The sequence below is a fragment of the Scyliorhinus torazame genome, chromosome 10 (assembly GCF_047496885.1).
Source record: "Scyliorhinus torazame isolate Kashiwa2021f chromosome 10, sScyTor2.1, whole genome shotgun sequence".
NCBI classification, from domain to species: Eukaryota; Metazoa; Chordata; class Chondrichthyes; order Carcharhiniformes; family Scyliorhinidae; genus Scyliorhinus; species Scyliorhinus torazame.
This window is the reverse complement of record NC_092716.1, coordinates 80,438,170-80,465,447: the sequence shown is the minus strand read 5'-3', so window position 1 is coordinate 80,465,447 and position 27,278 is coordinate 80,438,170. Positions and strand designations below refer to the sequence as shown.

Below are 27,278 nucleotides of genomic sequence, written 5' to 3'. Positions count from 1 at the left end.
GAAGAAGGAGGCCATTCAGCCCATCGAGTCTGTACCGACCCTCAAAGTGCACCCTACCAAGGTCCCCTCCCCCATAACCCCACCTAATGTTTTGACACGTGTTCATTTGTTAATAAACTATCTTACTAGTCAAGAACTATATGTTCTGTGTGCATCTTTACCATGGCCACAACACAGAACATAACAGCACAAACAGTTACCCAAGGTTGAATTGAACATTGTTAGTTAATATCCCCAGTGGCGGGACATGGTCTGAGAACTGATCCAATATGGCTCTCCATAATATTACCATCCCCCACCTCCACCTTCATTTCTGCCTCCTGGGGGCCAGTAATATTCTGCCCAGTCATACTTTATTTTATAATGTTCCTGTGAAAAGTGTCTTGGGGTGTTACAATACATTAAAGGTGCTATACAAACCTAGGTGGTTTGATGTTGTATTTCAGTTGCCGAACGTTCTGGCTTATTGATGACTTGTTAATTGGACAGCCTGGATTATTGTGCCATGAAGTGTGGTGATGCATTAAAGTTGTGGGATAGTCAGTGTCTAGAACTAGTGCACAGTGTTTCTGAGTGGGGTCTTGTGGTGCAGTGGGTAGTGTTCTTGCCTTTGAGTTAGAAGTTCTGAGTTCAAGTCCCACTCCAGGACTTGACAGCTAAAGAAGATGTGTTCATAAAATCACCAAACAGACTGATTATCAACATGTAAATCATCCTCTAGGAGTGGGAGAGATTCCTGGTCAGCTATGTGTGGTAAGAAATTGGAGCTGCTACCATCACTACCCACAGCTTCAGACATACAACACTGCCACAGGAACAGTAGATTATCCTTGGCATCTGCTATGGGTCAGATTGGTGTCAGCAGCATGGAGTTTGATCCCCATTCCTGTTTGGATGGATGTGGGGCCTGCTTCCTTGCCCTACCCATGATGGGAGATGACATATCTGATATTAACCAGATGGCACACTTATTAATTTTCTTCTGTACACAAGTGGGTTAGACCTGCCTATGGACAGAGACCTTCAGAATAGGGATGTTTCTGAGGAGTAGCGTGGCAATCGAAGAACAGGAAAAGTGCAGGATGGAATCATCACTTATTTGAGCGGCCAGGCAGGGAGTTGTGCTGATGTCACTGTTGGACAAGAGAATGAAAATGAGCTGGAGGAGTGAATGGTTAATTATATTGAACAATCATCCCTCCTTTCCTCAAGAGGATCCGGCAAGACCAAGACTCCAAAAATCGCTACCAGTGACCATGGCACCAGCCTAATCCTAGTCGCCATGATCTTCAACAATATGGTCTCAAAGAATGAGCCCCAGAACTCAACCAATTTTGGGAAGGACCCGAACATATGCGGGGAGGGGGGAGAGAAATTGGTCGGTCTGTGGGTGGGGGGAGGGGGGGGGGGGGGTTCTTGGGGTTATTGATGTTAGTTTGTAAAACAAAAGATGATAGACTGTATTAGATTTGAGTGCTTTTATGTCTATGTGAAACGTTTTGCATTGTTTGGAATAAAAATATATATTTTTTAATTATGTTGAACACTGAAAGTTAGGAAGGGAGAACGTGCTATATGCTCAGTCACAGAGGATGTTATCGATGACTGAGGTTTACGCTCTTCACCTATTTCTCTATCTTTTGAAAGGTCTCCTCATTTTGTCTGTTCCTCAGCCATCTCTGCTAACCCTGCGTTACCCCTTGTTGCCAATGCCCACATGCAAAGCAGCCTGGGACATTCTATTCCATAAATGGCTGGATAAAAATGCAAGTTGCTTTTTGAAAATATTCCTATCTGTCTCTGTGTCCTGGTATAATGACGCGTGACCCGGAAGATCGTGTAGATTTGCCAGCAAAGTACAAGAGACTGTCTGCGATTATTTGCACAGCAAAAAATCTGGTTAACCTTCTGTATTAGCTGGAAGCTGGCAATAAACCTCTCTGCAACCCTGGCTGGACTCTAAAAGGTTTGTGCGCTAATGCTTGAAACAAAAATTTTATCATCCGAGCTAGAGATTTGTTATTAATATTTGTGTTACCGTACATATTCTTCCATCAGATCGCAATTCATTTGCTTTGGAATGAGTTCTGAAAACTTCCCTTTGAAGCATTGCAACTCCGAGACCATTTTCACAGTTCCAGTTCGAAAGCAAATTGCTGTGGGAATCTGGAATTAACAGCAAAAATGCCGCAAATTCCTGACCGCGTCCGTGGTGAGAGAGGGAGTAAGTGAACATTTTAGGTTCTGGTGTAAGGTCAGTCTGTTTCTCTCTGCACAGATGATGCCTGACCAGCTGAGCATTTTCTGCTTCAATTCTTGGTTTGAGATCACTGTTTAATACTTGTAATATTTTTGCCCCAAAATCAGAGAGAGAGACAGACAGATTGGTTAGGTTTTCAATGTATTATTGTATTAATTCTGTATATTTTATATATGTATTCATGGTTATAGTTAATGAAGACCATCCTTCGAAATGTACAGTTGCAGAATGCAGCAGTATTTCACATTAATGGGGACTTTGGTATTTAGTTCAGGACTGTGTTTCTATGGTTACTGTGTTAAAGGTGCTATTTAAATGCAAGTTGTTGCATGTAATACTTTGAGGAAAAAAAACATCCTGAGGCATGTATACGTGATAATCCTACTGTCGTCACATTGGGTAGTTTTACACTGGCAAATACTTGGATTCCTGAAACTTCCTACTTTCATGTGTGTTCACTAAAAGTGTTCAAAATGGCCACCACTTGCTGCTAGGTGTGATATGTCCACTATCTATGATCTGAAATTTAAAATGGCCTGGTTCAGTCACAGGTTCAGCCTGTAGCTCCTTTAATTCTGTGGTAAAAAGGAGAGCAGACTAGTAAATTCCTGTACTTGCTTTAGATCCCAGGGTGGCACATGCTTTAGATCCCAGGGTGGCACTGCTGCCTCACAGCACCAGGGACCCGAGTTCGATTCAGGCCTTGTCTGTGTGGAATGTGCACGTTATCCTCGTGCCTGTGTCAGTTTCCTCCGGGTGCTCAGATTTCCTCCCACAGTCCAAAGATTTGCAGATTAGGTGGATTGGCCATGCTAAACTGCCCTTGGTATCCAGGGATGTACAAGTCAGGTTGCGGAGTGGGCGGGGCAGTGGATCTGGATAGGATGCTCTTTCGAAGGGTTGGTGCAGACTCGATGGGCCAAAAGGCCTCCTTCTACACAGTAGGGATTCTCGGAACCCAGCCCTTCCGAATGTGTAAGTCCGACATGATGAACTCAAATCACACTGCAAGCTCACTTTGCTGAGTTAATTATTGCTGCATATCTAATTTGGAAATACACACAACTCATAGGATCACCACATTACTCCAACCAGCATCTCAGCCACCCCATCACCGCACCTCACCACCCTAACCCATCACCTTCCCAACCCAGCAACACCCTACCATCATCTCCCTGCCCAGCCTCCCTTCATCTCTCACCACACCACCTCCCCCTCTCACCCCAATCCATCCAGCTCCACAGCCCACCTCTTCTCCATCTCCCCCTCCCTCACCACCCCGCCCCCGCTGTAACAATCAAAGACTTTTGAACTGATCAGTAACTGATCGGGACACTTTGATCTGCAAATGATAGACAAAGCACTATTGCCAAATTCACCTTACATCCATTCCTATTGGGTATATGGACCAAGCTGACACACCAGTGTTTTTCAGGCCATTGGAAAGAAAGTCTGACTTGGCAGACAGGGCTTCAGGTTATCCTATTCAAAAGACTGCACTCCCAACAATATTGCAATCCCCTACTACAGCATTGTTCTCTTAGCATGGATTTTGCGCTCAAGTCCATGGGTGGAACTTGAAGCCACAAACTTTCTGGTTCATAAGTGAGAGTTTATCACTGAGCTATGACTGACACCATAGGATTGTTGAGTAGTAATTATGTGCAAACCTCCCCCACCCTATCCAGCTACTGTAGGTCATTCAAATACTGAATGTTCCACAGAATTAACACATAACACATGTAACTACAATACTGTATTTTTGTGAGAGGGGTTGAGTGATTAAGTTGAATTTGTTTCTGTTATTGCGCCCACAGGACCAGTACAAACCGGACGGTCCGCAGCTGGGCAGGATCGAAACCAACATCCTCGGGGGAGTGTTTGCTAGTGCACTTGCGGAGGGTTTAAACTAATATGGCAGGGGGATGGGAAACAATGCAGCAAGTCTGAGGGAAGGAAAGTGGGAACAGAAACAAAAGGCAGCAAAGGGAAAAGTGGAAGGCAACCAAAGACAAAAATCAAAAAGGGTCACATTACATCATAATTCTAAAAGGGCAATAAATGTCAAAAAAACAAGCCTGAAGGCCCCGTGTCTCAATGCGAGGAGCATTTGTAATAAGGTCGAGGAATTAACAGCCTGACAATCATTAACGGAAGTGATGTAATTGGGATCACGGAGATCTGGCTCCAGGGTGACCAAGGATGGGAACTCACCATCCAGGGGTATTCCATATTCAGGAAAAATAGAAGGAAAAGATAGGGAGGTGGGGTAGTGTTGTTGGTTAAAGAGGAGATTAACGCGAATGGCAAAAAAACAAATGACAAAAAACATTAGTGGGAGTTGTGTACAGACCACAAAACAGTAGTTGTGAGGTTATGGATGATATCAAACAGGAAATTAGAGATGTGTGCAGTAATGGTACAGCAGTTATTATGGGTGACTTCAATCTGCATATTGATTGGGCTAATCAAACTGATAGCAATACGATGGAGGAGGATTTCCTGGAATGTATAAGGGATGGTTTTCTTGACCAATATGTCGTGGAACCAATTGGAGAGCAGGCCACCCTAGTCTGGGTATTGCGCAATGAGAGGGGATTAATTAGCAACATTAGGGTGCGATATCCATTAGGGAAGAGTGACCATAATATGGTCAGAATTCTTCATTAAGATGGAGAGTGACATAATTAAGTCTGAGACTTGGTCTTGAACTTAAAGAAAGCTAACTTTGATGGTATGAGCCGTGCATTGACTAGGATAAGCTGGCAAAGGATACTTAAGGGGTTGATAGTGAATAGGCAATGGCAAACATTTAAAGAACATACGGATGAACTTCACCAATTGTACATCCCTGTCTGGTGCAAGAGTAAGATGGGTAAGGTGGCTCAACCATGGCTAACAAGGGAAATCAGGGATAGTGTTAAAGCCAAAGAGGAGGCATATAAATTGGCCAGAAAAAGCAGCAGGCCTGAAGATGGGAGACATTTTACATTCAGCAGAGGAGGTCAAAAGGTTTAACTCAGAAGGGGAAAAATAGAATATGAGAGTAAACATGCAGAAAACATAAAAACTGACTGCAAAAGCTTCTATAGATATGTGAAGAGAAAAAGACTGGCAAAGGCAAACGTAGGTCTCTAACAGTTCGAATCAGGTGAATTCATAATGGGCAACAAAGAGATGGCAGACAAGTTGAACAAATACTTTAGATCTGTCTTCACTTAGGACACAAATAACCTTACGGAAATACTAGGGGACAGAGGGTCTAGCATGAAGGAGGAACTGAAGGAAATCCTTATTAGTCAGGAAATTGTATTGGGGAAATTGATGGGATTAAAACCAGATAAGTCCCCAGGGCCTGATGCTCTGCATCCCAGAGTACTTAAGGAAGTGGCCCCAGAAGTAGTGGACACATCAGTGATCATTTTCCAGCATTCTATAGACTCTGGAAGAGTTCCAATGGATTGGAGGGTAGCTAATGTAACCCCACTTTTTAAAAAAGGTGGGAAAGAGAAAACGGGGCGTTCTAGACTGGGTAGCCTGACATCGGTGGTGGGGAAAAACCTGGAGTCAATTATTAAGGATGAAATAATTGAGCATTTGGAAAGTAGGGACAGGATTTGTCTAAGTCAGCATGGATTCACTAAAGGGAAATTATACTTGACAAATCTTCTTGAATTTTTTGAGGATGTGACCAGTAGAGTGGACAAGGATTAACCAGTGGATGTAGTGTATCTGGACTTTCAAAAGGCTTTTGACAAGTTCCCACGCAAGAGATTAGTGTGCAAAATTAAAGCTCATGGTGTTGGGGGTAATGTATCGACATGGATAGAGAGCTGGTTGGCAGACAGGAAGCAGAGAGTGGGAATAAATGGGTCCTTTTCAGAGTGGCAGGCAGTGACTAGTGGGGTACCATAGGCTTCAGTGCTGGGACCCCAGCTATTCACAATATACATGAATGGTTTGGACAAAGGAATTGCATGCAATACCTCCAAATTTGCAGATGATACTGAGCTGGGTGGCAGTGTGTGCTGTGAGGAGGATGCAAAGAGGCTGCAGAGTGACTTGGACAGGCTGGCTGAGTGGGCAAATACTTGACAAATGCAATATAATGTGTGTAAATGTGAGGTTATCCACTTTGGTGGCAAAAACAGGAAGGCAAATTATTATCTGAATGGTGGCAGATTAGGAAAAGGGGAAATGCAACGAGACCTGGGTGTCATGGTGGAACAGTCGCTGGAGGTTGGCATGTAGGTACAGCAGGCGGTGAGGAAAGCTAATGGCATGCTGCCATTCAAAGCAAGAGGATTTGAGTACATGAGGAGGGATGTATTCCTGCAGTTATACAGGGCCTAAAGGGATCAAGGGGTACGGAGAGAAAGCAGGAGTGGGTTACTGAATTTGCATGATCAGTCATGATCATATTGAATGGTGGTGCAGACTCGAAGGGCCAAATTGCCTACTCCACCCTTTTCTATGTTTCTACAGATGCAAAATCACAAAGGTGGTAAAAGTGTCAGAGATTCTCAGAGGGACATTGTGTGCATCAGTGCATGAATATTGCATTTTTAAAATAGTAGTCCAACAGAATCCTAAAATGATTAATTTAAATTGATTGCTCCATTCAGGGATCGTACGATTCATTTTCAGTCCTCCCCCACCCAAAAAAAGAAGCATAATTAAATAAATGAATATCAATCTTCAAAGGGTTAATTCAGACTTGTTTTTCTTGTGGATTTTCTCAGCACAGATACACTTGTGACAAACCATCAGTCATGATACGTGCACCAGTCTCCCCCATGTGGAGAAAAGCTGAATAACACGGTGTAATTTTATTAAATCGTTATTTTGCTATAATATTGTAATTGAGTCATACTGCAACTTCTGAGTTCCAGGGCATCCTATTGGGGAGGGGTGGGGGCAGGGGTACCCCAAAGATACGTTCAAAAACCCCTCCCCAGGATGTCGACAGGTAAGAGTTTGCACAACACTTTCTCAGATGATCAGACTTCCTCTGGGCAATTGCCCTGCAGATGGTTCCCAATGGTTACCCAGAAAATGTTAGAAGAATTATAAACGCTTCTAATATCCCCACACAACCAACCTTCACCCTTTCCTGACCCGGCAAGGGACACACCCATCTGCCTCTTCCCCCCCACCCCCCCCCCACCCAACCCAACATTACACCCCCCTCACGGGACTCTTCCCTCATTCGCGAGGACGCTTTCCTCTCTCCCTCCGCCAGGCCTGCCTCTGACACCCCCACCTCCCCCCAATTCCCGACCCAAACCCCAGGCCCGACCCGAGACCCAACTGAACACCCACTAAGGCCCAGCCTGACCTGACCCCAATGTCTGACCCAACCCTACTCGACAACTCTTGATCTCCTCGCCGATGCCTGTCGCATACCCTGTGGCACAACCCCACGTGCTGATACTTGACCCAACCCAACCTGACACCCCACCCCATGATCCATACTGACGCGATAGCTCCCCACTGAAAACCCACCTCCATCAGCAAGGACCTTTAAACTTGGCAGACCGTAAGCTTACCTGGTTTATGGCAGCAAGTGTAGTAAAAAGTGGGCATGGTCTCTTTTCATCCGATTCCACAGCCTTTCGACGTTAGGCCCCAGGGGCACACTGCAATGCCCAGAGCTCGCCCGGTCTGAGTCGAACAGTCAGGCGAGGCAGGATGGAAATGAATTTGGGGTAAGGAAATAGGAGCTGAGTGACAATGAGGAAGGTCAGGCCCTAGTCTTTGCAGAAGGACATCGTTCTGCCCATCAAATCTATGCTGGCTCTGTATAGTCAGTCCCATTCCCCCACTCTATCCCTGCAAGTTAATTTCCCTCAAGTGCACATCCAACGTCCTTCTGAAATCATTGATCATCTCCACTTCCCCAATCTCATAGACGGCAGGTTTCAGGATTATCACCCTCTGCATAAAAACCTTAAATCTGATTCTCTTAGTCCTTGCACCATCCTTGTACCTTCAGCTAATTGGGACAGCTTTTCTTTGTCTTCCTTATCTAGGCCTGATTAGGAAGGCAAATGGAATGTTGACTTGATTGCAAGAGGAATGGAATATGAAAACAGGGAGGTTTTACTGCAGCTGTACAGGGCCTTCGGGAGCAATGTAACGTCCATGTCCCGCCCGACTTGGTGTTAGGATGAGGCCGTTGAATTTTGCGTGAGGCCTCTCGCGGGACTCGTGACGCCCGAAACATCTTGTGAGATACAACTGAGCCTCCCAAGACGTAGCCCTCGCTGGGAGAGATCCAGATGAGCATATTTAAATGAGCCATTAGGTGGGTGTGGGGGACCCACAAGCTCACTCAGAAATGCCGTCCCAATTTCTGAGGTGCCTGTCTTGCCGGCGAATTCAGTTGCCCATTGCTGAAAGAATTTCGGAATGTGAGCTGGACTGGGGAGAAACTCCCAAAGACCCCAAAAAATGACTATGGGCGCAATTATAACAGCAATGAAACAGAATCCCGCGTCGAGCGTGTTTACCCAGGTGTTTCCCGGCACAGGCAGCACCGAGAGCAACCCTGCTAGTAAACGGCACTCTGCTTAATTTGGGGGTCTCCGCAAGTAACGCGCCCGACCGAGGCTGCACTTCGTCCCATTTCCTGCACTAATGAGCTTTATTGATCTAAATGGTGCCCGATCTTTAGACCCCCATCGCAGTCTCCAGACCCCCATAATACTTCAACTCAGCTATAAGACGCTGATCGAGCCCCACTGCACCCCACCTCATAAGGGCAGGGCACCCCCGGGCCCGATCCCGAGCAAACTGCCACCTTGGCACTGCCAGCTTGGAAAATCGGAGAATCCCGGACTGCAACTCCGAATCGAGCAAGAAGGAAACAACAAACCTATCACAAAGTGATAACACAGGTCAAGGAGCCACAAAGGGGAGCAAGCTGGTGATCTTTTAATCTAATTTAAATTAATCAACTGCAAAGTAGGGCTTGATCAATGAATTGCTATAAAAAAGTAAATCCAATTTATTTAACATATAATTACAATCAGTGTCCAATTAATTCATCAAGTTGAGAGGACGAATTTTAAATTAAATGACAAGGGATAGAACACAAAAGTGTTATTTTTCTTCTGATCATTAGATCTGGGGAATATAGATATTAAGAGTTAACTAAAACATTTCAGATAGCATCTCATAACATAAAGTGAAACCATAGGAACATAGGAAAAGGAGTAAGCCATTCAGCCCCTTGAGCCTCTCCCGCCATTCAATGAGATCATGGCTGACATCTGGCCTAACTCCTTATATCTGTCTTTGGTCGATATCCCTTAAAACTTTGCTTAACAAAAATCTATCCATCTTAGATTTAAAAGTAACTACTGATCTAGTTTCAACTGCTGTGTGGGAGAGAGTTTCAAACCTCTACCACCCTCTGTGTGAAGAAGTGCTTCCTAACATCTATCCTGAACGGTCTAGCCCTAATTTTTAGACTATGCCTCACTAGTTTTAGAATCTCCAACCAGTGAAAATTGTTTATGTTCATCTACCCTGTCCATTCCTGTTATGGCTTTTTACAGTGGATGGGTAAATGGAGCATCCATGATATACCCCAAAGTGAACCAGGAGAGACGCTGGGTAGAAAAGTACAAATGTTCTGAAATATAATCAAGAGCCCTCAATGATGCCGACCAATGCAAGAAAACGCACTAACTGATCTGTTGGTGGTGGGGAGCGGGTTCGGAGTGTGATCTGTGCGCTGTTTGAAGAGATAGGACTCTGTTCTGTCATGTGTTTGGCTGAAGTCAAGCGACTATATGACTTCACACAGATATAAAACTTCTAAGAGCAGATAACAGTCATTTCAGTCAGTTTCATCTCTTCAATAATTCTCTGTTCACTTTGAGTTGGGATTTCAGGTTACATTTGAATTTCATGTAAAACGTCAATTGTTGCTATCTAAATATTCAAATTTATAAATATTAATGTAATAACCACAAGAGTATTGCAATTGTATTGCTGCAATAGTAAAAGCATGAATGTCCAATACCATGTCCACCTGGGAATTCTCCACTTGTGAATTTGTGGGAGGCACGGTAGCACAGCGTTGCTTCACAGCGCCAGAGTCCCAGGGTCGATTTCCAGCATGGGTCACTGTCTGTGTGGAGTCAGGACGTTCTCCCCGTATCTGCGTGGGTTTCCTCCGGGTACTTCTGTTTCCTCCCACAAGTCCCGAAAGACATGCTTGTTAGATGAAATGGACATTCTGAATTCTCCCTCAGTGTACCCGAACAGGTGCCAGAATGTGGCGACTAGGGGCTTTTCACAGTAACTTCATTGCAGTGTTAAAGTAAGCCTACTTGTCACAATAAAGATTATTATTATTATGTGTTTCTCACATGGGGATGGGGTGCTGGTTCCGGCAATTCGGGTAGGGGGGGGGGGGGGGGGGGGGCCTAATGCTGGCGAGAAGTGGGAAGTCTTTGCTGGTGAGAAGGGGCGGGGCCTGAATGGAGATCCATTGGGAGTGCCGTGGTGCCCCAGTACCAGCAATGCTGGTGGGGGGGGGGGGGGGGGGGGGAGCACTGAAGCTCCAAAGCTGACAATGCTTAGAGGGAGGGAACCCTTGATGTCACTTTGCGATCAGGGCGCTTTTAAATAGCTGCCCTGATCTCTGTGAAGCCAGGATTGCCGGCATGTTTTGGCCTTGCCAGTACAAACCATGCTCCCCTCCAAAGAAATGACGGAGTACGGGAAGATCTCGATGGGATTCATGCCAGAACAGCAGACGTGATTTTCACGCCAGAAATGGCACGTAGTCATTTTTGGGGAAAATTCCACCCTTTGTCTCCTCATTTGCGAAAAGACATAATTGCATTAGAAACAGTTGAGAGAAGGTTCACTTGACTGATTCCTGGGATGAAGGGGTTATCTTATGAGGAACAGTTGGACAGGTTGAGCCTGTATTCATTGAAGTTTACAAGAATGAGAGGCAAATTTATTGAAACATATAAGATCCTGAGGGGACTTAACAGGTGGCTGCGGAAAGGATGCCCCCCCTTGTGTGACTAGGGGACACAACTCTCCCATTTAAGATGGAGATGAGGAAGGAGTTTTTTCTCTCTCAAAGTCATTAGTCTGTAGAAATCGTTTCCACAGTGAGCAATGGAGGCAGAGTCATTGAATATTTTTAAGACTTGAGTCAGATAGATTCTTGAATAACCAAGAAATCAAAGGGTGTAGAGTGTGGACAAGAAAGTAGAATTGAGACCACAATCAATCAACCATTACCTCATCAAATGGTGGAGCAGGCTCGAGGGACTGAATGACTCATTCCTGCTCCTGTTTTGTACGGTCATACATACGTTCGTAAAATCATGAGGGGCTTGGATAGAATCGATAGGGAGGAACTGTCACCATTGGCAGAAAGGTTGAGAACCAGAGGACACAGGTTTAGGGTGCAAGGCAAAAGAACCAAAGACGACATGAGAAAAACATTCTTTACACAGCGCACGGTTAGGATGGGAAAATCGCTGCCTGAGAGTGGGGAGGCAGATTCAATTATAGTTTTGAAAGGGAGATTGAATAAGTATCTCAAGGGAAACACATATTGCTGGGCTGCAGAGAAAAGGCGGGGGGTTTGGGGGGTGCTGGGGTAGGACGAGCTGAATTGCTCATACAGGAAGCTACATGGACACATTGGACTGAATGATCTCCTTCTGTGCTTCCACCGTTCTATGGTTCAATGAAAGAAAGCCCCTTTTAGTGTATGTACAAGTATATTTCACATGCCGTTGTGGAAAGGCAGTGTGCCTCTGATTATTCTGTCTCTTTTCATGCCCCAAGCAAAGGTACATTTCCCCCGGTGCCCCTTTATTTAGACAGCTAATCACAGAGAATGGTGCCTCTGTTGGCAGGAACCATTGGGTTACTAGTTAATGAGTAATCCACGTTAAAGGTTCCATTCTGGTTCAAGGCCTGCTCTTTACTACAATGGAACTCTTGTAGTGGCTCCTGTTGCCTTGTAGAAGTGGGACTAATTGAAATTGTGTAACTCGCCCTGTTCTTTCTGTAAAACAGATCAATTCTTAACAGCATACTTTGGACTTTGAACAACTGAGCAAGATTATGGTTTAATCTTCGCAGAATGAAAACCCTATATAAGTCCATAAAAATATAAAAGGAAAATGAATATTTAAAGCGGCCTTTTATTTATTCATGCTTTTGCTATTGCAGCAATATAATTGCAATACTCTTGTGGTTATTATATTACTATTTCATCCACAAAGGTTTTGAATATTTAGATAGCAACAATTGAAGTTTTACATGAAACTCAAATGTAACCTGAAATCCCAACTCAAAGTGAACAAAGAATTATTGATGCGATGAAACTGACTGAAATGACTATTATCTGCTCTTGGAAGTTTTATATCTGTGTGAAGTCATGTAATTGGTTGTCTTCAGTCAAACACATGACAGAACAGACTCCTATCTCTTCAGACAGCCCACAGATCATACTCTTAACCCGCTTCCCACCACCAACAGATCAGTTAGTGCGTTTTCTTGCGTTGGTCAGCATCATTGAGGGTTCTTGATTATATTTCAGAATGTTTGTACTTTTCTACCCAGTGTATCTCCTGGTTCACTTTGTGGCATACCATGGATGCTCCATTTTTACCTATCCACTGTAAAAAGCCATAACGGGAAAGGACAGGCTAGATAAACATAAACAATTTTCACTGGTTGGAGATTCTAAACTAGTGAGGCACAGTCTAAACATTAGGGCTAGACAGGGGAGATGTTAGGAAGCACTTCTTCACTCAAAGGGTGATAGAGATTTGGAACTCTCTCCCACACAGCAGTTGAAACTAGATCAGTTGTTACTTTTAAATCTGAGATCGATAGGTTTTTGTGAAGCAAAGATATCAAGGAATATGGGCCAAAGGCAGGTATATGGAGTTAGGCCAGATATCAACCATTATCTCATTAAATGGTGGGACAGGCTGAAGGGGCTGAATGGCCTATTCCTGTTCCTATGTTCCATTGATTAAATATTACCTAATTAATTGTTCAATGCATAACCACATCAAAGAGATGTAAGTGCACTAAGTGTATTCCAACCACTCAAGTGTGTAATTTCACTGCACTTTTGTCTGGTCAATGTTTACAAACATTGGGGTTTCACCATTTAGGCCACTGAAGCTTGAAGTGATAAATGGATCAAAGCTGCAGATGGGTTTTACAAGCTGTCAATCACAAACCACTACTCAAAAGTCATGAATGGATTGCAGACTGTGGATCTGTGGGAACCAGATGCAGGCACAGCTGATCTCCTTTGAGGAATGGACAAGTAGAATTGTACAGTAAGTGTTACAGCTATAATACATACCACAGCCCCTGTCTGGAGTGCTCTCTAGCTTCCAGACAGGGGTCTCTTTTCTGGGAGGGGGTTCCCATAGTCGGGGGGTCCCAGGGGAGTCCCTCACAGGCAGCCATGTGCCCGAACCACCTGGACATTGCAGCGGCGCTCCTGAGCGTGGCCCAATTTCAGCGAGCCATTGATGAGAGCATCAGCGGCATTGCCCAGGCTCAGGCCGATGTGGAACAGACACAGAGGTAGGTGGCCCAGTCCCAGAGGGAGATGACCAGAAGGTGGTGGCGCAGTCAATGGGTGATGTGGCGCAGTCCCAGACGGAGATGGTCTGCTCCCTGTGCTCCACAGGGAATGGGCAGACGATGGGGTGAGCTTGGCTCAGGGACCACAGTTCAGCCTGCACTCACCACTCCGGTGCCCACCGTCCCCACCTCCAGCAACCCAGCAAATCGATGGGACCGTGTGATGGGATGGCTCACTCGCATGCAGGGATCACCCAGGTAAACGATGGAATGTTCTACCGTGGGCAGGAGTCGGGCATTGTCAAACGATGCGGAGCATCAGAACTCACCACAGAGCGGGTTGCCATCAAATTCCATCCTATGGAACAGACCCACTGTTACTGCCAACCCAGCGCCCACAGTGAGGCAGGAATGATTCACGGAGGGGGTTGCAGATTGAGGGTGGTTGGTCGGGGCACTGGGATGCAGTGTCCTTGCCCCTGCCCAGGCCCCCCCCCCCCCCCCCCCCCCCCCCCCCCCCCAGTCGGTGAATCTGGAGGCGCTCAGAGCGTCCCGTGCACGCACACGTTGTGCGGCCTCCCGTGCCTGCCTGGGCCCTGCCCATTCTCACCCTCCCTCGCATCCGCCTTATTGGATGATGCCTGGCATTCATCCTCCTTCTCCAGCATGTCTCCCCTCTGCTACACGATGTTGTGGTGGACGTGGCAGCCACCATGATGCGGGTGGCACACCCAGCGTAATACTGGGAGGGGCCATTCCAGACCGGTCCAGGCACTTTCAGGATGCCGAAGCACTGCTCGGTCATACCCCTGGTTGCTGTATGAGCTTCGTTGTAGCGGATATCCGCGCCGATCTGTGGCCTGCGGACAGGTGTCATCAGCCACGACCGCAATGGATAGACCCTCTGGCCAGAAACCAACCCTCAGCCCAGCATTCGCCTCGAAGAGGCCGGGAATCTTCGAGCGTGCCAGGATGAAGACATCATGCACACTGCCTGGGTATGGGATGCAGACGTGCATGATGCACATCTGATGGTCACAGACCAGCTGCAAGTTCTTTGAGTGGAACCCCTTTCGGTTTATGTAGACCGTCTGTCATCTGTTGGTGCTCGTAGTGCGACATGCATCCCATCAATCACCCCCAGGACCCAGAGCATCTCGGCGATGGCGGCGAACCCCGCTGTTCGGACATCCTGGTGAGCTCGGTCCACATTGAAATGGACCTCCTTTGCACCTTCTCCCCCATGCTCCTTGGACTGTCGGGTGCCCAGATATCCATCCTCAGCAGCTGCTCCTGTTCCTCAGGGGCATGCTCCGCTGCTGCAGCTTCCTCCTCCTCGAGCCTCCAGCTCGTACAGCCGCAGTGCAACCCGCAGGGCTGCGGTGACTAGGAGGAAGGCCACCATTGCTGGTTGTATTCCAATATTCATTGTATACGGGGTCTGAAAGGCTGACATGTTAGCATGGTGTGTACCCCCGTGCCCAACCAGGTCCACCGGGCTACATTTGGCCCTGGTCGGCACTGGGGACCCTGCCCCCGCATGTCCTTCCTCCCCATCCCCGCACCCTAGCCCGTCGGTGCCCGGCACCGTGGGGGGCCTTTTGCCCTGGCTGCCATCCCTGCTGCTAGGGGTACATTGGCTGGTCCCGCCCTGTATGTTTTCAAGAAAGAGTTAGATGTAGCCCTTGGAGTAAAGAGTATCAATGGATATGGGGGGAAGGCGGGAACAGGCTGTTGAGTTTTGATGATCGACCATGATCAACATGAATGGCGGAGCAGGTTCGAAGGGCCGAATGGCCTCCTCCTGCTCCTATTTTCTTTATTTCTATGTTAAGAACAAGGGTGTTGTCCATAGTGTCTTTACCAATATTAATCCCTCAATCAAAATATCAACGAAGCAGATTGATCATTATCACATTGCTGTTTGTGTGAGTTTTCTGTGAGCAGATAGTTCACTGTGTTTCCTGCAATATGACGGTGACTGAACTCTGAAAGTACTTAATTGGCTGTAAAGCACTTTGAGATGTCTGGTGTTTGGCACGGGTACAAGATAAATGCAAGTCTTTTATGTGTTTATTATCACCAGAAGCTGTGATGACGATTGCATTCAGCAGGGGTTGCTACAGGAATATTAATGCACTTTAAAGGTGTACCAAGATTTGTTGTACATTGAGTTAACTTTTTTGTAATCCTTTCACCTTTATATCTGGTTTCAGCTACCCCTTCAGCGGAGTAAGCATGCCGGGGGCACACACGTCTTCAGAGGCCGCCCTCCGGCCATCACCTGACAGAAAGTAGATACATCAAGTAAATTCATTACTTGGTGTAATTGTTGTGTGTGCTTAAATGAAGAATATCTGTGCCAGGGAAGTGTATGTCCAATGTTGTCTCCAGCAGTCCGTGTCATGCCACAGTTACCAGCTTTTGCTTAATATTTTTCTGGAGATTTCATCACAAGGTCTCCCACCTCCAACTGGTTTCTCCAGTCAAGCAACATTTTCACTCATTCCCGCCATTTTACTGATAAACGGGAGTGTTGAAAGAAAACCAGAAACAAACCAGTGCTTTTAAATGGCTGAATGATTTTTCTCCTGAGTTACTTGTAGCCACGGCATGGGAGACTAATCTTTAATTCTTGGAGTCACCAGGACGATGAGGAGGGTCGGCAACTCCACTTCAAGCATTCCAAAGTCAGGCACAAGCCAGCCAATTGCCCAGTAAAACTGTCTTTACCCCTTCCCAACAGAGCCAGAAAATACAAGGGTGAACTTGCACATTTTCCACACAGCCAACCCCGAGGCTGAAATAAAAACAGAAAATGCTGGAAATTCTCAGCGACGTCAGGCATCATCTATGGAGAGAGATTAACAAGCTTCATGTTTCAGGTCAATGACCTCCCGTCAGTGGTTAAGAGTGCTATATAAGTGACGGAAGTTTAAAAATGCAGTTGTAGCATGGGACAGTATAGTTAGGGGGATAGATATGGCCCACAGGCCCATAGCGAAGGTTGTGTTGTCTGCCCAGGTTAAGGACATCTCCCCGGGGCTGGTGATTAATTCAGAGTCGAAGGGGAAGATCTAGATGTTGTGGTCCACGTGGATACCAACAACATGGATAAGACCAAGAAAGAGGTCATATGAAGGGAGTATGAGTAGCTAGGGACTACATTAAAAAGCAGAACCTTAAAGGTAATAATCTCTGGGTTACTACCTGAGTCTTGAGCAAATTGGCGTTGGGTAAATAAGATCAGAGAGTTGAATCAGTGGCTCAAAGATTGATGTGGGAGGGATGAGTTTTCATTCATGGGGCACAGGCATCAGTACCATGGGGGCAGCCTACACCTGAACCCTGCTGGGACCAGTACTAGCAAATAGTTTAACTAAAGGTGTAGACAGTGTTTTCAACTAAATAGTGGTGGTGGGAGCGAGGGTTCATGTGAGGGAGGATTTGGAAAGTTGAAGAGAAAAGCTAAGGCAATTGTCCAGTGGGATGATATGGGGGATAGCCAACCAGGAAGAGACAGAGGGCGCGATTCTCCGGCCTTGTTATGCTCTCGCTCGAGCGAAACGAGGCCGGTGAATAGCGGGAGAGGCCGAAAATGAGAAGTGCGCCAGGCGTCAAACAGTTTGCGATACAACTGGCTTGTTCCCATAGGCGAAATTGGGATCTCGCCATAGCATGGTGAGAAACCAATTATCACCACTTAAGCCCTATTTCCATATAATTAGCGGGAGCCACCCCATATCCAATGGCCTCCCGTGATTCAGCGGCCTCCCCAGTAAGTGGTCACCCTGGCGGCAATTAGTATTCCTTTTCAAAAACGTGAACCTGGTGAAAGGGCTTCCGTGGGGAGCCGAGGGGGTGAATAGCCATCTTTGCTGACAGGCAAAGAGCCTGGGGGCACTGGGCTTGCCACCCCAGTGTTCGGCAGGTGGTGAGGGGCCCTCAGTTGGGGGGTGGGGGAACCTTGGCTCGGGGTGGAGAACCCTCCGCAAGGGTGGTCTGCTATGGAAGGGTAGAGGGAGGCGCTGGGGGGGGGCAACCGGGGGGCAATCTCATGTGGCACCACCATGCCAACCCCTGGATCTGTTCCGGGGGCAACCCTTGTCCTTGCCCGACTGTCCCACCGACCACCAATAATCCCCACTGACTGCTAAGGCCTCTGACCATGCGGCTGAAGGCTATTGCTAATAGGGAATTTGCAATCGTGGTTAAGTGAGCATTTCACACATGCCGAGTGGAACTCGGTGGGTGGACGGGCCATGTAGCATGTGGGAGTCATTGCCTAGCATTCCAATGAGACCATGATGCCTGGACACTGTGTTTGCACACTGCGGCAGGCAACACCATGCACGCAGCAACCAAAATCCGAACATCCAGGGGATGAGACACAGCTCCGGGGACGTCCATGGGCGGAGGGTGGGTGAGTACCACGGGGAGGGGATCAGTGGCCAGTCCAGGTGGCGTTATGTGTGGGTGTCCAGGGTACTGTAGCCATCTGGGATGGCCAGTTCCAGAATACAAAATGGACATTTAGCAAAGATTGCAGGGAAGAATGGACAATGTTAAGAAAGCAAGCAGGCACAGAGCCTGTCTGCATATTGGAGAAACAGCTCCCAGCCGAGACTGAAACTGTAGGCCCATTAGCATATGGATGGCCCATCTCCGGGAACAAAGGAAGATACTTAAGTAACCGATCTGGCCCCAGACCTCGCGGCGCCAGTTCCCCAAACCGAAAGCAGAAACAAAGCAAGGCCAACGGCCACCTAAGACACGCCCAGCCATCAGGGCACCCACCCCATTATTGGTCAGGATCAATGCGAATGATCAAGAAATGGCCCAATTGATTGGGGCCAAGTTCAAGGCCCGCCCAAAAGCGCGCGAAGCCCCCTTCGGGTATAAGAAGAAGGCTCCAAGAGAGAATTGCTCTCTTGGAATCGGCTCTCAAAGCGGAGAGACCCGTCCACCAGCTACACCAGAAGCAAGTAAGTGCAAGGTCAACGCTCGCTACCAGACGGACGATCTTAGCTGTTCCCCTCCACCACTTCGACCCCAGCAGCCTCAGAACCGAACAACGGCCATTGTTCCTCTGACTGAGCGGGCACCCGTAGCTAAATATAGGCTTTAGCAGTAGTGATAGTTTAGTCTGTAGTATTTTGTGCAGGAGTAGATATTGCTGTGTATGTAAATAAATAGGATTGACTTTGAACTAACTAACTGGTGTACCGACTCTTTGACCAGTATTCAGGTTTGAACCTTGTGGCGGTATCGAAAGATACCGGGCGACTCTAAAGCAAACGTAATTAGACTTAAGGAAGGCGACCATATTGACTGCCATATTTAAAAACAACCAAAGAGAGCAACATTTACTGGCGACATCTGACGGGACATGACCTAGAAGTGGCCTAGTCACTCCAAGAGAACCCAAATTTGAATTGGAATCCAATTGGAAACAGAAAAACCACAAGTGTAAGAACGATACTGATCAAACCTCCAAGATTCGGAAGTGTGTTAATGCATTCGTACTAACAGGGATATAAGATTTTGTTACGTAAAACTGTCGGGAATTTTGTAGGCCGGAAATTAGCATAAGCCGTACCCGTGTTTACATCACCACTTTATCACCCCCTGTTCCAAATTCGGTAGAGATCACAGAGGTAGAGAAAAATGGCAATGAAAGCAATGGAACGCCTTATGAACCCCCAGTAATTCGAGGTCGCAGCGACCAGTAGAGTGGGACAGTGTCCCGTATGGGAAGAAGAGATCAGAAAATATCTCAAAGGGAAAGGATGGCCCCTTTGGAGTGAATTCTGCGCCAATGATGAAACAGGTCCCGGGAGTATAGGACATACTTGGTGGGAGAACCTGACAGAGATACATAGAAAGAGCTTAGGGAAAGCTCACAAGCCGATGGCAATCGTGTCCTGCTTAGCACAAGTGTGAGGCACAGAGGAGGTCGTGAGGACGCTCCGTAGGCAGATTGAGGAGAGAGACAAGAGTAGTGAAGGAGATGTGAGTGGATATGAGAGAGAGAACAAGGAACTGAGAGAGCAGTTAGCGGCAAGGGACAAGGAGGGTGGAGGATGCCAAGCGGGCACACCAGTCTTGTCTCACCCATTTGAGCAGCTTTCAGTCCCAATATGACAAAGCCTACCAGGACAAGTAACGCACGGTTTTGGTAAGACAGGAAACCGAACAACAGGTCGAGCAGTTGCAGAAACAGTGCAGCGATTTAAAAGCAGCCCTACGAGCACTCCACACTTCCACGACAGAACAAAGGCAGAGCTCGGTAGATCACGCAAAGTGCCGGAAGCAAATTGCAGAATTGCAATCTCTGCTTTCTGTTCAGAATGGGTTTCAGAGCACGTTTGGACCCCAGTTAGACCAGGAAAATGGCCCCGATTGGCAGGAGTTAAATGAGACTGCCCATAGATACGTACATGGGACATGTACACAGGAAAAACCCCAGAAACGAAAAGCACCCCAACCCCCGACTGCACAAGCAGAACACGCCCCGATGGACGCTGTAACCACACATCGCAGGGCCGCAGCAGAATGAGACTCAGATTTCCTATACACTACCCCATTAACCGTCACCCAATTAAGAGACGCGTGTGATAGGATTACACCGTTCCTACCCACATCGGACCCCCACCAGTTCTTTGCAAGGGTAAAACAGCAGGCGATCATGTACGGCCTGGATGAAAAGGAGCAAGTGAAGCTCACAGTTTTAAGCCTCGACCCTTCAGTCGTGGCAGCCCTTCCCGACCCACAAAATGTAGGAGGAGGCACACTCCAAGAAATGCACACAGCGATCCTAGATGCGATCGGCTATAACAAAGGAGACCCCGTAGAAGGCCTAAACAAGTGTGGGCAAATGAAGACAGAGCACCCCACAGCGTTTGCAGGATGCTTGTGGATACATTTCACAGCCGTATTAAGAGAGTTAGCCCGCGCCCATTTGTCCCCAGATAATATGGCCAAATGGACTCGCATCCTAGTCTCTCATGCGACAGAGGCAGGACAGAGAGCTTGCGCAAATTACGACCCCTCAGAGGAGGCCCACAATGAGAAATGGGTTCTGAAAAGATTGTCCCGCACTTGGGAACAGTCCATCCAAGGTAAAACCGCATTTGTTAAAACAGAGGAAGAACAGGCAGATATGCATCCAGTTAGGACGCACCAGAACCCCGCATGGGTAAATGAGGGCAGGAACAGCCCACAGCAACCCAAATCCCAGGAGTGTTATAATGGTGGACAATTAGGACACTATGGACGAGAGCGCAATGTGCCCCAGAAGCAGCAGAGAAACCAACAGACCAGCACCCTAAACAAGAATAGGGCAAAGCCAATCCACAGCGTTAGCGCCTGTTCTGAGAACGCAGATATGAACGGCACCGACTGATGGTGTTCGGGCTCCCCAACTTGGGTCTGCGACACCCTTTGGCCAATAGACTGGCAGTTGCAGGCTGAGTCCGGGGACACCCCGTAGATTTCCTTTGGGACACAGGAGGGTCCCGCACCACGCTCAATTCCTCCACAATGTTTCAGCAAGACACGTGGCCCACCACCGACACCATTACACTCAGCAGTTTTACAGGGCATTTACAGCAGAGACACATCACAGCCCCTGTAGCAAACGAGATAGGGAACATTAAAACAAAACACCCCATAGTTCTGGTCGATCTACCCCAGACTGCCGAACACATCTTCGGAATTGACTTTATGAGCTCCCACAACCTCTCATTTGATCCGGTAAATAAATGTGTATGGAGAATGGCAAAGGCAGCACGAGCCCCTGCCACACTCACAGTTGGAGACTATGAAAATAGGATCAGCGCAGTAGGAGACTTCTGGTTCGACCCTCGAGCCATTAGTCAGGACAAACAAGTTAGGGAAGTCCTGCAGCAACACAAAGCAGCATTTGCATAGCACAAGCATGACTGTGGCATGATCACTGGCTTAGTGATTATTACAGGTCCCGACCCCAGACCCCAAAAGCAATACGGTTTTCCCCAAGAAGCAGAGGGAGAAATCTCAAATGTTATACAGAGTTTGCTTGATCAAGGCGTACTCCGATCAGTAGCTTCCACGAATAACGCATCAATTTGGCCTGTCAGGAAACCCGATGGATCATGGCGACTGACCATTGATTACCAGGAACTGAACAAAGTAACTCCAGTAGCAGCTCCCACCGTAGCCACAAGTTCCGAGACCATGCTCAAACAGGGACTACATTCAAAAACATTTTCGGTTTTGGACATTAGCAACGGCTTTTGGTCCATTCCATTGGATAAATCGTGCCAATATAAATTCGCATTCACACTCCAGGGTTGCAGTATATGTGGACGTGCCTTCCACAAGGCTTCCACAGCTCCCCCTCCATTTTCCACCGACAGCTGGCAAATGGATTAGCAAAATTTTTCCGACTCGATTGTCTGGTCCAATATGTAGATGATCTGCTACTACAGACGGACACAAAGGGAGAGCACATTTCACTTCTCGTCGAATTATTAGGACTCCTACAACAAATTGGCTGTGAAGTAAACCCCAAGAAGGCCCATATTTTACAGGGAAAAGTGATTTACTTAGAAACAGTAATCACACATGGCAAACGCGAGATCGAGCAGAAAATAATCGACTCGATCGTCAAATTACCCCTGCCCCATAATGTTTCAGCCCTCCGGTCATTTCTAGGACTGGTTGGCTACTGCAGTAACCATATCGACGGTTTCGCCACAAAAGCAGCGCCCCTATCCGACCTTCTCAAGAAGCAGGCACCTTGGGAATGGCTTCCACAGCACACGGATGCCATGGATGCTTTAAAGAGAGCCCTCAGCACAGCCCCCGCATTACAGGGGACTGATCCACTTTCCCCGTACGCAATTGAGGTTGCAACTACCGAGCGAACCCTTTTGGCTGTGCTCCTCCAAGAACGACATGATCGATTAGCCCCCGTGGCATATGCCTCACGCATATTAGATCCAGTCGAGCAAGGATTTTCTGCCTGCGAAACGCACCTGCTCGCAGTTTTTTGGGCAGTACAATACTTCGCCTACATCACAGGACTCAACCCCATCACCATTCTCACTGAACACACCTCAACACAACTACTACTAGATGGTCGACTTAAGGACGGCACAGTCAGCCAAATCCACGCAGCCCATTGGACCCTTCTCTTACAGGGACGGGACATCACAGTTATAGAATTTTTTCTAGAATTTACAGTGCAGAAGTTCTCTTAACAGTACAGTTAAGAGAACCAAGACCCACACTTTCCTAGCCAATAGCTTACAATATGTAGGTACTCCACGAGTGTGAGATCTTCACCACAAAGCATAATACAGGACCCTTTATACCAATGTCAGCCCCCAGGAAAGCAGGTACTACACCCTAGAGACCCCAGCCCACAGACACATGCGCACCCCTTAGAATCTATGTGGATGGCTCCTCCACAGTTTTAAATGGGAAAAGAATCACCGGTTGCAGTATTTATGTAGAGGATGCGCAGGGACGCGCCCTAGAAGAGATTTTGTTAAAATTGCCAGGACATTTAGGCTCACAGGCAGCAGAACTGGCAGCCATAGCGTATAGAGCACCCCGACTCTTTCCGACCCCAGCCGACATATATTCAGACAGTTTATATGCCTGCAACAGTTTAACAGAATTCCTACCCCTGTGGGAAACTAGAGGATTTGTTTCCGCAGACGGAAAGCCCCTACCCTCAGCCCCATTACTCCAACATATTCTGAAAACGGCCAAAGACCGTAAATATGGAATCATCAAAGTTCAAAGTCAGCATCATTCTTCCCCCCCTGGTAATGTTAAGGCAGACGCCCTAGCAAAAGCAGGTTCCAGACATGGTCACTTTTGGAACCCCCCCGAAAGCGCCCCAGTACACACGGTTCAGGTCCCACAGACCAACATTCAAGATTTGGCAAAGGCTCAAAAGGAAAATGAGCAGCTCAGGGAAGTTTTAAAAGGCAACTTCCCAGCCCCTTATCATAAGTTTAAAAACACGATAACCACGCATGACAGTGTGATTTTAAAAGACGGCATTTATGTAGTCCCCAGCCAGGACAGGAATCAAATTATTTGTGAGGTCCATGACAATCATGGACACCAGGGCATTGAACCCACCCTAGCCCACCTCAGACCCCTCTGCTGGTGGCCTGATTTAAAAGCCAATGTTACACATTGCATTGAGAATTGCTTGATCTGTGCCCAGAACAATCCGGACAGATATGCAAGAAAGGCTCAGCTAAGTCACATCCGCCCCGTTAATGGCCCCTGGGCGAATTTGCAAATCGACTACATAGGACCCCTACCCTCCTGCAGAAATGGTTTTAAATATGTGTTGGTGGTCATCGACACCTTCACAAAATGGGTGGAAGCTTTTCCATCCAGAACAAACACTGCCAAAACGACAGCTAAAATCCTAACCCAGCATATCTTTACAAGATGGGACCTCCCAGACAGTATAGAGCCCGATCAAGGCTCCCATTTTACAGGACGAGTGATGAAAAACGTCCTCACAATTTTTGGAATAAAGCAAAAGTTTCATATTGCATACCACCCCCACACAAGCGGCATTGTAGAAAGGATGAACAGAACTCTAAAAGCCATCCTCAGAAAAATGGTGCAACAGTACACCAGCACCTGGGACACAGTTCTTCCATTTGCATTAATGTTCATTCGAAACACAGTATCCACGTCCACAGGATACACCCCGCATATCCTCACAACCGGACGCCCCATGAAAGGGACAGAATATTTATTAGGACTGGATTTGGCCAGCCCCACAGTCACCGCCCTCACGCATAAGAAAGCAGGACAACAAGTTATTTAGAATGTGAAAGCAGCCCAGCTTGCAGCAGCCGTCAGGCTAGGAACCCGCAAGAAGCAAAGCAAGGCTTGCTTTGATAAAACGGTACACGCCACCGAGTTTGCAGTAGGGCAGCAAGTGATGCTATTCCTATACAATCCCAGTTCATTCCTTTCCCCCAAATTTTCCGAACCGTACTCCATCTCAGATAAAGTCAGCCCCTCTGTGTATAAAATCACCTATCCGAATGGCAAGTCTGCGTGGTTTCGCATAAACCAGCTTAAGGCTTATGGCTCGCAGAACAACCATTCACACCACATCTCGCTTGCAGCAGCAGATGAGCACGCCCCGCCCACGAACGACGTATTCCTACCATCCCCCAACTTGTCCAGCCCATCTTCAGACACGACTTCAACTCCACCCCCCAGAGGCACCTCCGACCCTCCCTTCCTTCAACCAGCACCAGCAGTGACAGCGACAGCGATAGCGATAGCGACAGCCCCAGCACACCACGCTACGATTACACCCCTGCACCAGGCCCCACTCCAGTGATACCGAACATGATTCCAGCGACCCCTTCGAGATAACATACATTAAAGCCCCTGACCCAGACCCACCAACCGACGAATACGGATTAAACCTTAGCAGCTCCAACCTCGACACAAGATTCTGGCACCGAGACAATTCGTTCAGGCTCATCCGGAATGATGAGATGGACCCCAATTCGCCTCAAGCAGCTTTAGCAAACCTACTCCAGTCAAGAGTATGGCAGCCGGGAGAAGATGATGACATGGAGTCTGACTCCCACCAAACGAATCCCTTTGCGACTCTGTTCGCTTTAGAACTATGAGGTGTCCTGATGATGGTAAAAAGGAACCGATGGAGAGTTACGGTGTCCTTTCTGATGGAACCTGCACCATGTTTGTAATGTATATTTGTTTGTTATTGTGAATGTTAAATGTAGTTTGTTAATTTAAAGTTTTCATGGCCCCATGCCACCACTCTTAACGGCCACTGGCAGTTAATGGAACTAATTTGTCGGCAGACAACCAGTCATAGCTACTCTTCTGATTCGAAGATAATCATAATGAAATGAAATGAAATGAAATGAAAATCGCTTATTGTCACAAGTAGGCTTCAAATGAAGTTAGTGTGAAAAGCCCCGAATCCCCACATTCCGGCTCCTATTCGGGGAGGCTGGTACGGGAATTGAACCGTGCTGCTGGCCTTATCGTTCTTGCTGGTCGCTCAGGCAAATGGAGAAATGGCACTGGTCCCCACCCTGCCTGAGGACCTCCCTCTGGTCAGCTACGCTCAGGTAGAGCACAAACGGCACTGGTCGCCATCCTACCTGGGGATTCCACCCATTCTTACCCGCCCATACGCACCCCACTTTGGCTTGTTTAGTTCAAAACTCTTTTGTTTCTTTATGGCAACCCATAGGTTGCTTTCAGATGCTATTTACATCCTCAAACACTAGGATGGTAGATCACACAGGCTGCGAGACTGCTCGCACTGTGTCAGTAATTTTCTCGGATGTCTCGTCCCCAAATATTTGGTTTTGAAAAAAAAATGAGGGAGTCACAGATGGTGACCAATTATAATGGGTGATTGGCAATAAAGGACAGACCGACAGACAGACGAGATCTTAAACAAGATAATAACAGAAATTATGCTTGTGTCCATAGAACTCGGGATCCTCGGGAACCTCAAAAGAAGAAAAGAAGAAGACAGAAAGAAGGAAAGATGAAGACAACTATCATGCTCTATCATAGATTATCATCATAGAATTTACAGTACAGAAGGAGGCCATTCGGCCCATCGAGTCTGCACCGGCTCTTGGAAAGAGCACCCGACCCAAGATCAACACCTCCACCCTATCCCCATAATCCAGTAACCCCACCCAACACTAAGGGCAATTTTGGACACTAAGGGCAATTTATCATGGCCAATCCACCTAACCTGCACATCTTTGGGCTGTGGGAGGAAACCGGAGTACCCGGAGGAAACCCACGCACACACAGGGAGGATGTGCAGACTCCACACAGACAGTGACCCAAGCCGGAATTGAACCCGGGACCCTGGAGCTGTGAAGCAATTGTGCTAACCACCATGCTACCGTGCTGCCCTCTATAGCTGGATCTTAGCGGGATCCCTCCAGTTGCGCGCGGGCGCTACCCCCCTGACCCCTACCACACAGGCCGTGAATATTTCCCACCCCTGCCATACACTAAACCCTGAGATAGTTACCGATACACCGACCTGGTGTGACAAGTTCATCACCTGGTATTCCCTGTCCTACATTGTGGAAGCACTGTTAGTACTGGCGATACTCTGCAGTGTCGTTCAGACCCTAAGACTCAGGAAATGGCAGAGGAAAGCCTCCCGCACCCTGGTATACACCCTCAGGTCCCCTATTTTCGGACTTCAACAAACCCCACAACCCCTTTAATTGAATTAAAGTACATCCTTTTTTTGTGTGTGTTCGTTCCATTTTAATAAAGAAATGTAAAACTCTATGCTTGACTGCCAAGCCAGAGAGACCTGTGTTGCTGCTATTGTACAGTTTAAAATGTTGCAAATGATTTTGATTGA

The 27,278-nt window shown here is 47.3% G+C and overlaps 1 long non-coding RNA gene across 2 annotated transcripts; it reads left to right on the top strand.

The window, feature by feature from the left end:
- Window positions 1–1,813: 1,813 nt before the first annotated feature.
- On the top strand, window positions 1,814–27,278 carry LOC140384833 (uncharacterized). Of its 2 annotated transcripts, none has more exons than XR_011933163.1 (3): window positions 1,814–1,966; window positions 2,059–2,224; window positions 26,372–27,278. It is a non-coding gene; the product is annotated as an uncharacterized lncRNA (long non-coding RNA). The 2 variants fall into 2 exon arrangements; XR_011933164.1 differs by lacking the exon at window positions 26,372–27,278 and adding an exon at window positions 4,078–4,244.